Genomic DNA, 15,763 nt, shown 5'->3' with positions numbered 1-15,763 from the left:
GTTTTATGTTTTATCATATATCTAGCTCTCCCTCCATTCGTCAATCCAGCTTACTTTTTTGATACCTTTCAAAGTAAGCTGAAGACAGCAGCACACTTCTCCCTGAATGCTTCAGCACGCATACCACTGACTGGAGTTCAGTATTGGTTTAGTGTTCTTTTTCCTTTTTTTTGGAACATAGAATGAAATGCACAAATCTTGAGGGTACTAGTCAATGAATTTTGACAGATGCATGCACCCATGTTACTCCATCCCCTACCAAGACACAGAACATCCTATCGCCCCAGGAAAAGCACAGCTCTAGAGACTCATAAAATGTGAGGGAATGCCACAACTTTAATATGTTTGTTTTTACAGGTGTGTTCTGTATCTGGCCTGTGAAACTAGATTCCCTACATGAAGAGGATATACAGTTGCTTTAAAAAAATTTTTTTTGGGGGGAGAGGTTATTAGGTTTACTTATTTATTATTATTATTATTATTTTAATTTAATGGAGGTACTGGGGATTGAACCCATGACCTCATGCATGCTAAGCATGAGCTCTACCACTGAGCTATACCCTCCCCTCATAGTTGCTTTTTAAATAAGTTTATTTACTAAAAAAAAAAAAAAGAAAAAAGAAAAAACCTTTAAAGAAATAGTAAATATACAGGGGGTAAAGATAGGGAAAAAAATCATGAGATTTGTACGCAATCCTGGATACACATTCAAATCACCTGGGAGCTTTAAAAACACTGATGCCTGGGTCCCCACCTCCAGAGCCTCTCGCATAACTGGCCAAGGTGTATCCAGGCATCCATAGGTTGAAAAAGCTCCCCAGGTGATTCTAATGTGCAGCTGGGCTGACAAGAACAGCTTGGAAAGCCTCCAAGCGTGGTTCCTGGGCTGGCGGGTATCACATCACCTGGACGTTTGTAGGACGTGCAAATCCTTAGGCCCCCCTCCAGACCTACTGAGTCAGAAACTGGGGCTGGGCCCAGCAGTCTGGAGCTTTACAAGCCCTCCAGATGTGCCTGACAGTGCTCAAGTTTGAGAACCACTTCTCAAGGGGCGAGGGCCACAAATTCTAAAAGCAGCCTTCATTTAGCTCCCAAGACTGAAGTCTGTGCCATCATGGTACCTACCTGGCCAAAGTCAGTCAGCTCTGCCTGATCCAGCCTCTGGAAAGTCCTTCTCCTCTCTGGGACAGAGAGGGAGCATGGAGGCCAGGTGTGAGCAGCCGCTGACCAATTACCAAGGCGATGACATCCTAGGGTCCACTGTGTCTTAACCTCAATTAATACACAAACCAGCCCCTAGAAAATCCACTGTTGACTGTAATTTTATTTTCACCATGATTTTTGATTATCACTGACCTCCTTCCACTCCATTACCCTTGTTAATTGAGAATTGACTATGCAGTTAAAATGAATGTTTCCTCCACTAACAGAGCTGTACCGGATTCATCTTAGAGTCCCTCGCAGCTCAAAAAATGTGATGAGTCTACAGGTATATTGATCTGATACAATTCATTTCACCTGGAATTTATGAAATTACCACTCAGAGGTCACCTATTACGCATTCCAATGTCCAAAGTCTTAAAGGGAAGAAAAAGAGGGTTAGTGGAAGAATAACATTGTATTTAGAGAGCTAAGCCAGTACTTAGCCAAGTCTGGCCTCTTGGCTGCCAGTGATGTCTGTATTAAAAGATGCTCAGCCCAGTTCTACAGATTTGGCAAAGACTCTGAAAATATTGAAAAGATAAGGTAAGAACAAACACTCTAAGGGTTGCTTCTCTTCACCAGCTGGTTATTTTGATAAGGAAAAATGCAAAGAAAGAGGAGGCTACTAGAAGGGAAAAAAAAAAAAGAGGCTAATGGAAGATCAGGGAATCTGATTATCTCTTCCAATGCTAAGTTTGAAAAATGGAATTTTCACATACAAACAAAGAGATTACAGGATTTGCCAAAGAAAATGTGCTAAGGAGTCAGCAGCAACAAATGGAATTCCTATTAAGTGTATGTATCGGGAGATGTTGGACAAAACACCACGGTCGTTTTCTTGTATCATATAACACAGAGGAGTAATGCCACTGCGAAGGACAAATCAGCCCGCCTGAGGACAGACAGTCACACACTGCGAGGACTCTCTCCATAATCAGACATCAAAAAAGACTCCAGCTGCCTCGTAGTTACCTGACTGGGGACTAACTACAAATACCTGGGCAGGAGCAACTACAACTGGGAAAGCCAGAATCCACACAACTGCGTGACTTCCTCTGGGGGCCCGCCCCCTCGGAGGACCGCCCCTGCCACGCCCCTCCGCCTCTCCCTCCCAAGCTCTTTCTTTGTGGGTCTTTTGAGTGCAGAGCTGTCTAATTCAGCCTAAGACCGAGTACAATCTAAGACCTCAGTGAATGACTTAAAAAAAAACTTTATTATAAAAAATTACATCATACGGAAAGTAGAAGAAATAGTGTCATGGACTGCAATGCAGCAGTCTCCAAATGATCATTAACACATTTCCATGTTTACTTAACCTTTTTTCCCCTGGAAGTATACTGAAGTACATATATTATAAACACCATGACACTTCACCTCTAAACACTTCAAAAATAAAGGACACTTTCTAAAGCAAGGACACTTTCTTACTTATTCATAACACCATGTTCACACCTGACAATATTTACAATTAACAAAAAGTCCTCAGTATCATCTAATACCAGTCTAAATGTCAGCATATGTCTATGGAAAGAGAGAGAGCAGATGTGAATGCCCCCACAAGGCCCCCAGGAAGCAGATGGGCCGAACTCGTCCCACATGGGGGCTCCATCATTCTCAGAGGTGTAGGAGGGCGGAGGGGCATCCCCTCGAGTGAGGGCCTCCTTTTGGAGACTTCAGGCACTTCGCTCCCAAAGTTCCATTGCATCCAAAACCCCTCCAGTCAGCCTTCTCCCACCCAGTGACCAGTCTTGTCCAGGAGGCTGGATCTGGAGTCAGACGATCCTAGCTGTGGTCACTGACTACACTTGCTCTCCCACTGACAAACTGACCCAGAGCAAGATGCCTGGGCTTTTGGGGCCTCTGTTTGCTCCTCTGTAATATGGGAAATGAGGCCTGCCTCAGAGGGCTGTCATGAAAACGGAAAGGGTCAGTGACACAGGCTCTGTCACAGAGCGCCTAGCACACTGCTGGGCCGTAAGGAGCTCACGAAGTTCCACTGCTGCCCCAAGGGAGGCAGTCATCACCTTTAGGCCATAAAGGCAGCCCAAGGCATGAGGCTGAGTGTCAGAGAGCGTTCCTGGGCTGACCAGGAGATTCCATGAAAACTGGGCTTTGGCCCTTGGCCTCCTGACGTACACCCATGAAGCCGGGCAGGACAGGGTGACAGTTTCAGTGACAGACTGAGGGAGGACCCCCTTAGACCTCAAGTGGTAACTGCCACAGAGAGATAAGGCTACAAACGAAATTAGAGGAGGTGGAACACAGGCTATCCAGGAACCTGTTCTCAGTCACCCTCCCCTGCTCTTCTCCCTCCTCAGCACAGGCCTCCTCTGCACAGCGTGGATACCGAGATCCCTGTGCCAGGCAGTGGGGAAACGAGCTTCACCGCGACAGCCCATGACCTGTGGGAGCCCACCTCCAGTGAGAGGAGGCAGGTAAGTGCATGATGGAAGGAGATGTAAGGCCCTGTGAGAAGAGGATACATGTAACGAGTGAGAGCTCTCAAGGGGGCTTGCTAGTCTACTGTCCCACGTGAAGGACGGCATGTGGATGTCACGCACTGCAGGGACATCTGTCACAGCGAAAGACTACGAACAGCCCGGTGTCCACCCATACAGAGCTGGTGGAGTAAACCCGGGTAAAGTTGCTCAGTGGAATACTGTGCATCTGTAAGAGAATGGGGGGAAGGGAGGAGGGAGAGGAGAGAAAGAAGGTGGGAGGGGGAAGGGAGAGGAGGGAGAGAACGCTCTATGTACTGATAAGGAAATCTCTCTCAGACATATTGTTAAGAAAAAACAAAAAGCAAAGAGCAGAACAGTGAGTATAGAATACTATGTTTTGTATAAGAAGGGTGAAATGTAAAAATAGCTATAAACTCTAAAAGGATATAAAGAAACATAATAGTGGTTGTCTGTGGGGAGGTAGGGGTATGGATATGGGATGAGAAAGACCATTTTCATTGTACACATTTTATTTTTCATTTTATTTATTTATTTATTTATTTACTTACTTACTTACTTATTTTTAATTGAGGTACCATCAGTTACAATGTGTCAATCTCTGGTGTACAGAACAATGTCCCAGTCGTACATAACATTTTATTTTTTCTTAACTTTCCATTCATGTAAATATGTTACATCTTCAAAAAAAATTTTTTTAATAAAATGTAAAGCTCCTGTGGCATTTAGGGTAGTTCACAGAGGGATAGTTAGACATGTTTGGGGACTGTGGCTAGATGCATTTCCAGCATGGTTACAATGTGACACTGATGTGCATTCCATTGAGAAGCAGGTCTATGTTGCATCCCTCTGCAGCCAGGCAGGCCAGTAAATACGGCAGAAGTGATGCTATGAGACTTCTGAGGATGTGTCATGAGAGGTGACGAAGCTTCCACCCAGTCCTCTTGGGATGCCTGTTCCTAGAGTCTAGCTGTCATGCCATGAGGAACCGAAGCCATGACAAGGCATTCCAGCCAACAGCCTAGTCGAGGTCCAGCCGCCAGGCCCTGAGCGAGGGGCCTCTGAGACGGCTCCAGCCCCAGCCACCAACTAACTGCCACTGGATGAGAGCCCTGGGGTGGGAGGACCTGCCTCTCTGAGCCCAGTCAAGCCCCAGAACTGGGAGAGACAACAATCAAATAACTGTTTTCTTCCAAGCCCCTAAGTGATGAGGAGCAGTTCTTGGTTTGTGCCCTTGTCTTACACTGAATTTTCAAAATGGAAGCTTTCTGACATTCTTAGAACAGTTTACCTAAAACCCCAAGGAAGGAACAGAAACTGCCCAGGGTGGGGGCAGGGGCCAGGTATTTAGTTGGCCCTGTGAAAGTAGGAATAGTCCAAACAAACAAAACACATGACTCTGGGTGCCTAGGGGGACCACAAGAGGCACCATGTAGCAGGCTGCTGATATCAAGGTCTGGGCTCCAGAGAGGGGATGTGATGGAGATGAGGATGCAGGAGGCATCTACGTAAAGGTGGTAGTTAAAACCCAGGGGGTGGGGGAGGGGGATGAAATCATCCACATGGAGTGGACGGACAAGACCCCAAGGTAAGAGCCCTGGGGATGCCCCCGCTGAGAAGGCCAGCAGAAGAAAGGGAGCAGGAAGAAGTCAAACAATCATCATCAGGGAGGGAGGAAGAAAACGCAAGAAAGAAGAATTCAAGAGGTGTCAGATTTTGCAGCGAAGATACAGAGAGCCCAGAAGACGTGGCAACGCAGAGGTCACTGGTGACCTACTTATAGTCATCCTGAAGGGGTGGGAAAAAATGGAAATATCAGTGCATTCCCATCAATACAAGTCACTTCAGCCAAACTTGATGAGGTCAAAGAGCAAATAATTCAAGGCTCCCTGTTTTTTCTTCTGAGCAACATTAGAGGAACAACAGGAAGAAAGGAAAAAATAAAAATGCACAAAATAGAAGGAAAAAGGAGGGGAGACAAACACTGACAAATTGAATAACTACTGTCTGCATGACAAAGAGGTGACTAAAAAGGCACGAGCTGATAAAACCAACTGCCTCTTGAATACATCTCTCTTTTTTTTTTTTTTTTTGAGAGAGAGATTGTGGAAGATTCCTTTGCTGACCATTCAGACCAGTAGCAAGGCTGGGTAAAGAAGTGTGCAACAGCATCGGGGAGTCTACCGGCTTCATGTAGTGAGCCGGTACTGATGTAAGGCAGTGGCTGCCAGAAGCACGTTGTACAGGAGGATGCAGGCTTGGGTATCAGGGAGTGATGTCTGCTGTGAGCACAGGACCCAGGAATTTGGCACTGACACCGAGCATTCGCCATCTATGTCTTTATGGTATGCATACTGAACCATACCTTAAAGGGAAATGGCCTTATTTCTCTAAAATACTGGGATCTTGAATCCTTTCTATGTAAATACTAAAATGCCCATAACTCAAAGCTTATGAAATTTCACCACTAAATCTTACTGAGCATGCTACTGGAACAATTTTAAATCACCTCTTGGAGTAAGGCCTTCATTTGTAGTGACAAGTATGCCAATAGACAATAACAATAAATACAGGGAAATGTTTCTAGAATCTGCACTATGCCCCCAAATTTCTGCCATTATTTCTCCTGCATGCATAGAAAAAACAAGCAAATAAAATGGACTGCGACTCCAACTACAGAGTGAATTAAGTTGAAATGTCAGCACAACCAAATTGTACGCCTCGATTGTTAACAGATATTTTGATAAAGAGCTTACTAGATCTTTAATTGGAGATGGAGTGTTTGTATATAAAGGCAATGACCACAAAACATTTATCACAGTGCCTAAAGCTGGAAGTACATTCTCCCCCATCCTCTGGTATTAGTATCAGTGTGGTGAATCCGGTATTAATATTAAAACATGGCATTGAAGACATAATCATGGGTTGATACAGATGAGGTTATACAAAACAGAAACAGACTCATAGACATAGAATACAAACTTGTGGTTGCCAAGAGGGCGGGGGGTGGGAAGGGACAGACTGGGATTTTAAAATGTAGAATAGATAAACAAGATTATACTGTATAGCAAAGGGAAATATATACAAGATCTTGCGGTAGCTCACAGAGAAAAAATGTGACAATGAATATGTATATGTTCATGTATAACTGAAAAATTGTGCTCGACACTGGAATTTGACACAACATTGTAAAATGATTATAAATCAATAAAAAATGTTTTAAAACAAAACAAAAACAAAAACAAATGAGGTTAGACGTTTTTTCCCAGTGAGTTTTTCTTTTAGGATCATCTTCATGTACTTGCAAAATAACAGAAAAAAAATCAAGCTACAACAGAGGGGGAAACATTGCCATGATAAAGATACATCTTATATACTCAGGCTCTCTTAGAGCACTGGGTTTCAAAGTGCACGGCTGCAGAACACTAGTGTTCTGCCACTTCAGACAAATACGGGTAGTCTAGCCCAGTTCACGGGGGAAAATACGGTAATGTTCTTAACTCAAAGAAGTTTTCTTCCCATAATTTTACATTAACTTTTGTGGTTGGTTACTACTTAATGTAATTTTCAATTGAATACAAACGGGTCTCCGACTCAGCACAGAATCAGGGACTTGGTTATTCCCAGTTTAGTGCACTGATGACGTTTATGGTGTTTAGGGAAGATGCTGTCAATGCTGTGCCCTGAGTTCTCAGGACTCATCGTTTTAGACCAAGCCGGCTTGACTTCTGTGTGTGGACATCTTCATCCCTTTGCCCTGATGTTTTTTTTTTTTTTTTTTTTACCTGGTGACTGGAGGCTGCCAGAGAATTCCAGAGAATTCATTGCCCCCTAATGAGCAATGGTGTATATATACCCTGCCACCAATCCCCATGAAAGGTTAATTCTGGGATGGGTGCTCTATGCTGGCTGCTGGAGACCCCCCGCAGGTTTAAACTCTGGTGGTCCACACTGGTGACCTGCTGGATGATGTGCTTCTCTGGCTCATTTCCCTACTTCTTTATGTGGGATCTCCTCCCAAATAAATCACGCAGACTGGAATCCTTGACTCAAATAAGGACACGTGTCGTGATTTCCCAATGTATGGTAATCGTGTTCAAGAACTGCTGCTTTAGGATGTGCCATTGGCCACACACTAGGCCCCTGCCAGCACTGAGCAGCAGAGGATGCATGGGGACAGGGCTGAGTCAGGGAGGGGCTGGTATTAAGAATGTAAACTCTAGTCCCCGAGGTGCTGGAGTACCAAGGCCTGAGCAGGACAAGAAGCCCCAGTGATGTAGGGCTGCCCGAGGCCAGTGCTGATCTAAGGAGCGTGTGCGTGCATGCATGTGCGTGCATGTGCATGTGCGTGCGTGTGCGTGTGCGTGCGTATGCATGTGTGTGAGATGGGGGCAGAGTTTGAAACAACCAAATGAGGCCCCAAAGGTTGCAAACCCAAACTCCCCATCCCCACCCCACCAGTGAGGACCAGGTAGGGAACAAGGACGAAAGAGACTGGCAGAGGGTCCTGAGGCTACAGGGCAGGGAGGGGAGGAGCTTTCTCTAACGTAAAAACTCTGAGAATCGGAGTCTTCAGGGCCAGAGGGAGCCTATCTGTGGGCAACTCAGCCAGTGGACCCTTGATCAGAGACACGGAGGTCGGGAGCCAAGCCCGGTGTTAAAAATTGTTTAGAGAAAGATTTAATCAGAGGGGCATGGGTATAGCTCAGTGGTAGAGCACATGCTTAGCATGCACAGGGTCCTGGGTTCAATCTCCAGTACCTCCATTTAAAAAAAAAAAAAAAGGCAATCAAACAAACAAAAAAGATTTAATCAGGATAAGGTTTCGAATGCAGTGACCTCAAAACTGCAAACACAGCATAAAGATCATTACTTAACTTGCCTCATTTTAGGATTTAAAAAAAGTTATAGGAATAGTAAAACAACATAGAAAGTTTAAAATATGAAAAAAGTTATTCATTGTTCTACTCTTCAAATGCGATTCTTATCCCTTTGGGGCATCCTTTACAGCCTACTTTCCTGAACACATCTTTCATGAAATGGTATTCTGTTCACTGAGCAAGTAGTAACTTCTTGCATTACTAATCTTTATATGTTTAAATACTGCATAATATTCCACCAACATGGTGTTCTGTAATTTGACTCTCCTCCTTTATTCTATATTCTAGTCACTTCTAAGTTTTCACCATTATAAATAAAAACGTATCTTTATACAGTGGCATTTTCCACTTTTCAAATTATTTTCTTAAGACAGAATTCCAGAAGCAGCCAAAAGGTAGTGGCAATTCAGTGACACCTGAAACAGGAAACCCCCTATTGTCTTTGGTTACTCACAAAATATAAAGTAGGTAATGGACACTGGCATCCTTTTCCTTACAAAAAATATATTAAGACAAGATTTATGCTGTACACCAGAAATCGACACAACATTGTAAACTGACTATACTTCAATTAAAAAATATATATATATATACAAAACAAGAGATAATATTGACCAATAGGGAGGGAGGGAGTATGTGTACATATGTGTGTGTGTGTGTGTGTGTGTGTGTGTGTGTGTGTGTGTGAGTGTGTGTATGTTACTACACAGAAGAAGGCCAGATGGGAGAATTAAAAAGCAAAGCAGTCTTTAATACTAAGTATAGGGTCTATGCAATCAACACCTACTTCTGATCTTTAAAATGAACATTTTAAAGTCAGCAAGAATTTCAAGTTAGACTCCTGCATGCTAATTCATGCAACAGGCATTCTGTCCTAATGATCACCTGCTCAGAGAGAAACTTCTAACCTTTTGAAGCCTACTGTTTACCTGGCCTGGTGGGATTCCCTTACTGACACTGACATTCATCCTCTCCCATATGCCACTTACTGAGCCCAAATTCGGCTTAGTTTGCTTCACTTGTTTTCATCATTTTTCCCCGCGCCCTCAAATGCCTCCAATTGCAAACCTTTTTCAGTGAGCAGACTGGCTGACAGCGGAGCCGCTGATGGCTGTGGCAGGGGGCAGTTAGGCTGAACCTGTTGGTCAGGCTTGCTCCCCATGCCTCTCTTCCGGACACTGTGACTAGGTGGGAAGGACAGGAATCCAGACACTAACCCCTCACACATCTGCCTTTAATACATTAAGCCTGCAAGTTGGTTCCCACACTCCTACCTGGGCTATGTCCTGCCCTGACAGTTCATTTCTATAACAGGAAGCAAAGGGAGGGGGGTGCTGACAGAAGGCGGAAGGCAGGTAGGAAGATTGGCTCTAATTTAAAACCATCTTAGGAGCTCTAAAGAGTTCCAGGCTGACGGATGGGCACATTTACTCCTCAGAACCCTTTTCATAAATACCTACCACTTAACATGCACTTCCAAGAGGCATAAATACCATCGCTGCGTGTCAGCCTTATGCGAGGGAGATTTTCAGAGCTACTTCTTTTCTCCATGGCTCAGAGCCACACGATTACAACCTTATTAGAGCCGTACCCTGAGAATACAGCAATCAGCCCCACCCCACCTAGACCGGCACGAGGCCTTCTCAATGTCTGCTCCGCGATGCGAGTTTCCTTCCTTTGCTCTGGGGAAGGTGGAAGCTCACCTTTCGTAATAAGGTCTACCTCTGAGGCAGGTGGGGACAGAAGAGGTATTCTGTCATTAGCACTGGCCAGATGAATAAAATAACTCTCCAATAACATTCAGTCATGGAGACAGAATGCTTCCTGGGGCTGTTTGGATCATGTCTTATTTAAAACTGGACTTTAGTATTACTTTCTCCTTGTTTTCAGAGGAAGTGAATGGGCTTGCAAGCAGGTGTGGTGTCCCCCTGGAGGATGCTGGTTCCTCACGAGGGACCTCACAGGGACGGCATGGCTCTGCTGGGGTAGGTCGCTGCCATCTCGCCCTGCCTCAGCTGTGTGCAGACCAGTTGTCCCCCCAGCCTGGATGGCAGAAGTGAGCTCTGCCCTTCTTTCCCCCTGAATGGTCACTGGATGCAATGTGATGAGATCCGTGCTGGAACTGCAGTCTGGTGTACCCAGGGGTGTCAAAGGAGAAAAAAAAAAACAGGTTCTCAGTGGACCTGTCACTCAGAAGGGAGGGGGCTTCGATGTCCATGGCACCAGATCTACTTTCAGGTGAGCTGGACGCCCATTTACGGCCAGCACCCAGCATGAGAAGTAGGATGCTGAGAACTAGAGCATCCAATGGGACACCAGCCGAGGAGGGGCTCTGTAACTCTAAAGGGTCAGGAAATTGGAGCGTGAGCATTATTCTCCCTTTCTGAAGCCAAAGCATGATGACTTTTCAAAGCACACATTCTTTTAAGATTACCTTGGCCACATGAAACATTGTTTGCCAGCATTTATAGAAAAATAACATCCAATGGTCTTGAAAGGTATATTTATAATTGAGTCTAAGCCTCTAACCAACGTTTAGGGGCCCACTCTATCTAGACTGATACTGACTACATTTCTGTATCTGTCCCACCTCTACACATTCTTGTGACATGCTGGGCTTCGCCTTCATGGCAGTTAATCCAGTTTCTAATTTGATGCTGTGTGAGTGTTCATGTGCTTAATTCCATCTTTATTAATAATCTGTCTTGTGATGTCTTTGGGGTTAATGAGGGTCAACACTGTGTCATTTGTCTCAGCATTTTAATCCCCAGGACACTGCCTGAAGAACATATAGAAGGAAGAAAGGGGGAGAAGGAGGGAGGATAATGAGCCAAGTACAGTGCTGGGTACTAGGGATGCTTGGTCTAATAGCTGTGGAAGGGCTTACAGTCTCGTAAAGAAGGTAATTCCAGGGCAGCTGGAGAAGGGATGCCTGGCAGAGGTGCCCACTGGGACTATGGGAATGCAGGGTCGATTCAGATAGGCTTCCCTGCAAGAGGCAGGTGATGCAGGGATTCTGGCTTTAGGAGCAGTTCTGGCCAGAGGCAGGGACAGCAGGGAGGCACAGGGATACAGATCAGACTTTTACTGGGCAGGTCAGACCCAGGGATGGTGCTCCTAGGTGGAAAGGGCAGACGGCTCTGACTTCTAGAAGACATCCCATCTTCATCCAAGGCACTTTCACCCAAAAACCCAGTACTGAGAAACTGAGATTTCCCCAGATTCACACTAGGGACAGAATGCCTTTCTATTCCTAGTTCCTGGATTGGCGCTGTGGGTCTATGTGCACGTGATGAGGGAATCATGAGTCCACTGTGGTTTGTTAAACACACCGTGCAGAACTGCACGGCTAAACAGTGGGGCAGGAGCCGCCGTCCTGAGGCCTGCCCTGCAAAATGGGATGTCTGTCTTTACCAGGGAACTATGATAAACGAGCAAAGACAGACACTGGTCAGGATGAGCCACTTTATTTAAAAGCTTCAACAGCCCAAAGTGGTTTAACATAGATGCAAGGAAGATTTATCTAGATGATAAAATACCTGAACTAGAAAGGCACATAAATTATAATTTTACAGTTTTTTTTCCTTTCAAGATTTCAGAGTCAAGTGCCTTAAGTAGTGAATGAAATGCACATAAAGCTGTCTGGTAAGTGTCTGCAGAGCGCCTCTGCTTCCAGATGGGACTGAGTTCAGAATCAACACCACCCATCTGTGTCTGTGGCCTTCGGTTTCCTCATCACAGTGGATAGCATTGGGAGGATTAATAAATAAGTAATCATAACAGCAGCTATCATTGATCAAGTACTTACCATAACTCGAGCAGTGCACTGAGGACAGCATTCCATATACATACATATATGATCATTACTTAATGCTCAATACAGCCCTATGAGTTAGGTACAATGATTCTCATCTTGCAGATGCAAAACTGAGCTTCAGAGGGTTTCTGTGAGGTCACACACAATTTCATCTGACTCCAATGCTGCAATGTTCACCACTAAGCTGACACATACGTGAAAACGCTTGGCCCCTAGCAAGGGCTTAAAAACATTAGTTATCTTTCCCTATCTTCCTACTCCTGTCTTTGAACAGCACCCTTACACACAGGGATGTTTGCCCTGAGGTTCATTCATCCACTATGGACCCAGTATTCTGCTGGGTACAGGGTTTACAGAATTGGATTCCACAGCTCCTGGACCAGTCTCAGGCAATTACCATACCCAAAGGAGGGCAGGGGTCAGCATGGGGGCAGGAGCAGCCCCTCACAGGGAGCCCACACCCATCTGTGGGTTAAAGACAACCTGAACAAGACAATTGTAGATCATTTGCCACCCTAGTTCCCCTCCCCCCATGCTTTTGCCGTGTTTTCTTTAGCCTGAATTTTCAGGCCTTTTGACAGCTTGGCTTCCCGAGAGGCCCTTTATCATGCAGCACACCCCTCTCTCCCGCCAGGGCTGATGATTTCTGGTGAAACCGCTACAACAGATAACCCAACTCTCCCACTAATCACCCTGCACAGGCCCTCAGAACCACCCCCTCACCCCACCTCCCACCCTCTGCCTGCCTCATTTCACCAATTTTTGCCCAGAATAAGGAACAATAGCAGCAGTAGCAGCAGCAGCAGCAGCAGCAGCAGTGACTTCTACAAGGCAGGCACTGCTCTGTGTATTTTAGGTACATTAACTCATTAAGTCCCCATAATAATGCTCTGAGGTAGGCACTATTATTACTCCTATTTTAATTCATTTAGAGGAAGAGGGAGGGAGGTAATATTTCTTTAGGGCCAACTAGAGGCCAAGTACTGTCTACAGCCTGCACAGTCAGGTAAGAAGTGACCTGCCTAGGCTCAGGTACAGAGCTGGGAAGTAACAAATAAGGATCTGAACCCAGATCTGTGACAGCCCAGCCTAGGGCTCCCTGCTGCTCTCTGCAGGTGCATGGTCTGCCAGCTGAAACGGAGTGGCTGCACAAAGCCTGCCCTCTCCTTCTCTCCCTCCAGCACTTTCTGTTAACACCTGTCCTGTTTTTTTTTACCCCTCCCCACAAACATTGCCAAACTCCTTTCAACTATGTTCTCCCACTCTCTGGGTCTCCCTGCCTCTTTTCATGGAGAATCCATGTTTCCATCCAATTTCATGTTTCAAATTTCCAAGCTACACCAACAGTATAAACCGAGCCAAAGAAGGAATTGGCATCATTAAAGCCAATAAAATACACCAAGCAGATGCCAGCCAGGTGTTTTCTGAAGCCTGCAAATCTCTTCTAAATCCCTGGGGGTCCTCAGCGAGGGACGAGCAGGGTTGCTGCCTCTTGGGAGTTTTCTGGCCAGATTTACAGGGTGATGCCACCAATGAAAGTAAGGAAGTAACTGATGCTCAGCTGAAGAGTGTGAGCCTTATGTTCTCAGGGGGCTCGTGGAGCTGGCAGCAACAGGTGAGGCTTTCTGGGAAATGCATACCTGGTCCTGGCCGGAAGCAGGGGGGTTTTCCCTGGCAAGTCCAGAGGGTCAGACCGTTTCCTCTGGGATCCCGGAGCACCACACCCACCAGGCTGGAACTGTCAGTGTACTTCACCTGGCGCACCCCATACCAGCTCCAGGAGGGCTGGGCCAGTGTTAAGTGGGCACCAGGTAAATATTTCAAGAATGAATGACTAAAGCAGTCATCATTTCAGAGAACAAGTTGAGAGATTCTACTCAGACGAGGAAACAGGACTCCAGGAGAGGGCAAGTGAGTTTGCCCAGAGGCCACACACTGTGTTCAGCCCAGATCAACAAGCTGCTCCGTCCAGGAACATCTCCACTTTTACTTCACTTATTACATGCTTGGAACACCACTAAAGTCATTTACATTCAACCTCTCAAACACCACTGGGAAAGAACAGTCCTGTTTTACAGAGGAAGTTAAGGTACTTGCTTTCCTCCCAGCCCTCTGTGGGCCGGCCCCACTGACCTTCCTTTCCTCAGATAAGCCACATTCTCTCCAACAAAGTGTGTCTGCTCTGTGGGTCTCCACCTGGGAACCCTGCCATTCAAACTGAAGTGTGAGCTCCAGCATCCTTTACAGTCGGGCACCACAGGCTGAACGCTCTCCCGGGACCCTGCACCCCACACCTTCACAGCCCTTTCAGAGTTTGAACTTCTACACTTACGTGTGGAGACTACCTATTTGCTGTGGGTCTCTCCCACCAGGCTCCGAGCTCCACGGCGACGGGCACCTTCCGTTGGCCCGCCACTGTATCCCCACACTGAGCCCAGTGGCGGGCACTCAGCCGCACGCAGGACTTGTTGGATACTTATCTGTATCTGTTGAGTGCACCGCAAGGGCGCTGAAGGTGGGGTCCGAACTCACTCGGCGAGGCTCGGGCCTGAGCCACAGGGGCGCTGGGGTTAGGTTGATAACGCTGTGGCGAGTACCGGCGGCGGTAGAGGGGGCCGTTCTGGGGTCCACCCGACCCAGGACAGGCTACCGAGCTCCGCGCCCGGACGCCACCTGTCGCCCTGGCGCCGGCCAGGTCTCGGCGGGCGCCCGTGAGGGGAAAGGCGGGCTGACTAGGCCCGGCCCTGGCGGCACTTACCTGCGCGTCGCGGGACTCCACAGAGGCGCTCGGTGAGCCTCGGGGGACTGCAGAGGACTGGGGACTCGGCCGCGCCGAACCCGGGCTCTCTCTCCGCCCGTGCCCGGCCCAGCACCCAAGGCCCAGCGGGGACCGCGCCAGGCCTCCGCACGCACCGCCCTTTTCGGTGGGGCAGCCCGAGACCTGTCCGCCCCGCCCCAACGCTGGGGAGCGGGGCAAAGACGAACTTGACCCCGCGCTAACGGGGCTCCCCGCGGTGGGCGGAGTCAGAGGGAAACAGCCTGCGCCGGGATCCCTCACTGGGGGCGGGCCCTCAGGAAACCTGGTCTGTGCTCCGCCCCTTTGCTCCAAGCCCCGCCTATTACCCGCCCCCCTTTCACTCCGGGCATTTCTGTGCCATGTGCCAGTTTGCATTTAATTTCTTCATTTTTTATTCCATTTTATTTCTTATTTTTATTTAACTGTACTTCCTTTTTTAAAAGCTCGAATTAAAAAATATATCAAAATAATGCATGAGCGCTTTTTACAAAATAAAATTATCGAGATGTTCCTATAATGAAAACAGGGCCCTCTCCCTTGTGCCTCACATACAGCCCTTTATATCCGTTCCTCCGCTGAGTTCTTTTAGTGGTTACCCCCTTGTCGC

The 15,763-nt window shown here is 46.8% G+C and overlaps 1 protein-coding gene across 1 annotated transcript in view; it reads right to left on the bottom strand.

The window, feature by feature from the left end:
* NMNAT3 (nicotinamide nucleotide adenylyltransferase 3) overlaps positions 1-15,406 on the bottom strand; it is a 103,003-nt gene extending 87,597 nt beyond the window's left edge. The window contains exon 1 of the mRNA XM_074370560.1: positions 15,118-15,406. The gene's annotated coding sequence lies outside the window, so the exon portion shown is untranslated. The remainder of the gene's footprint in view (positions 1-15,117) is intronic.
* Positions 15,407-15,763: the final 357 nt, after the last annotated feature.

This window comes from Camelus bactrianus, chromosome 1 (genome assembly GCF_048773025.1).
Source record: "Camelus bactrianus isolate YW-2024 breed Bactrian camel chromosome 1, ASM4877302v1, whole genome shotgun sequence".
Lineage (NCBI taxonomy): Eukaryota > Metazoa > Chordata > Mammalia > Artiodactyla > Camelidae > Camelus > Camelus bactrianus.
The sequence above is the reverse complement of the archived record's forward strand: the minus strand, read 5'-3'. Positions and strand labels throughout refer to the sequence as shown.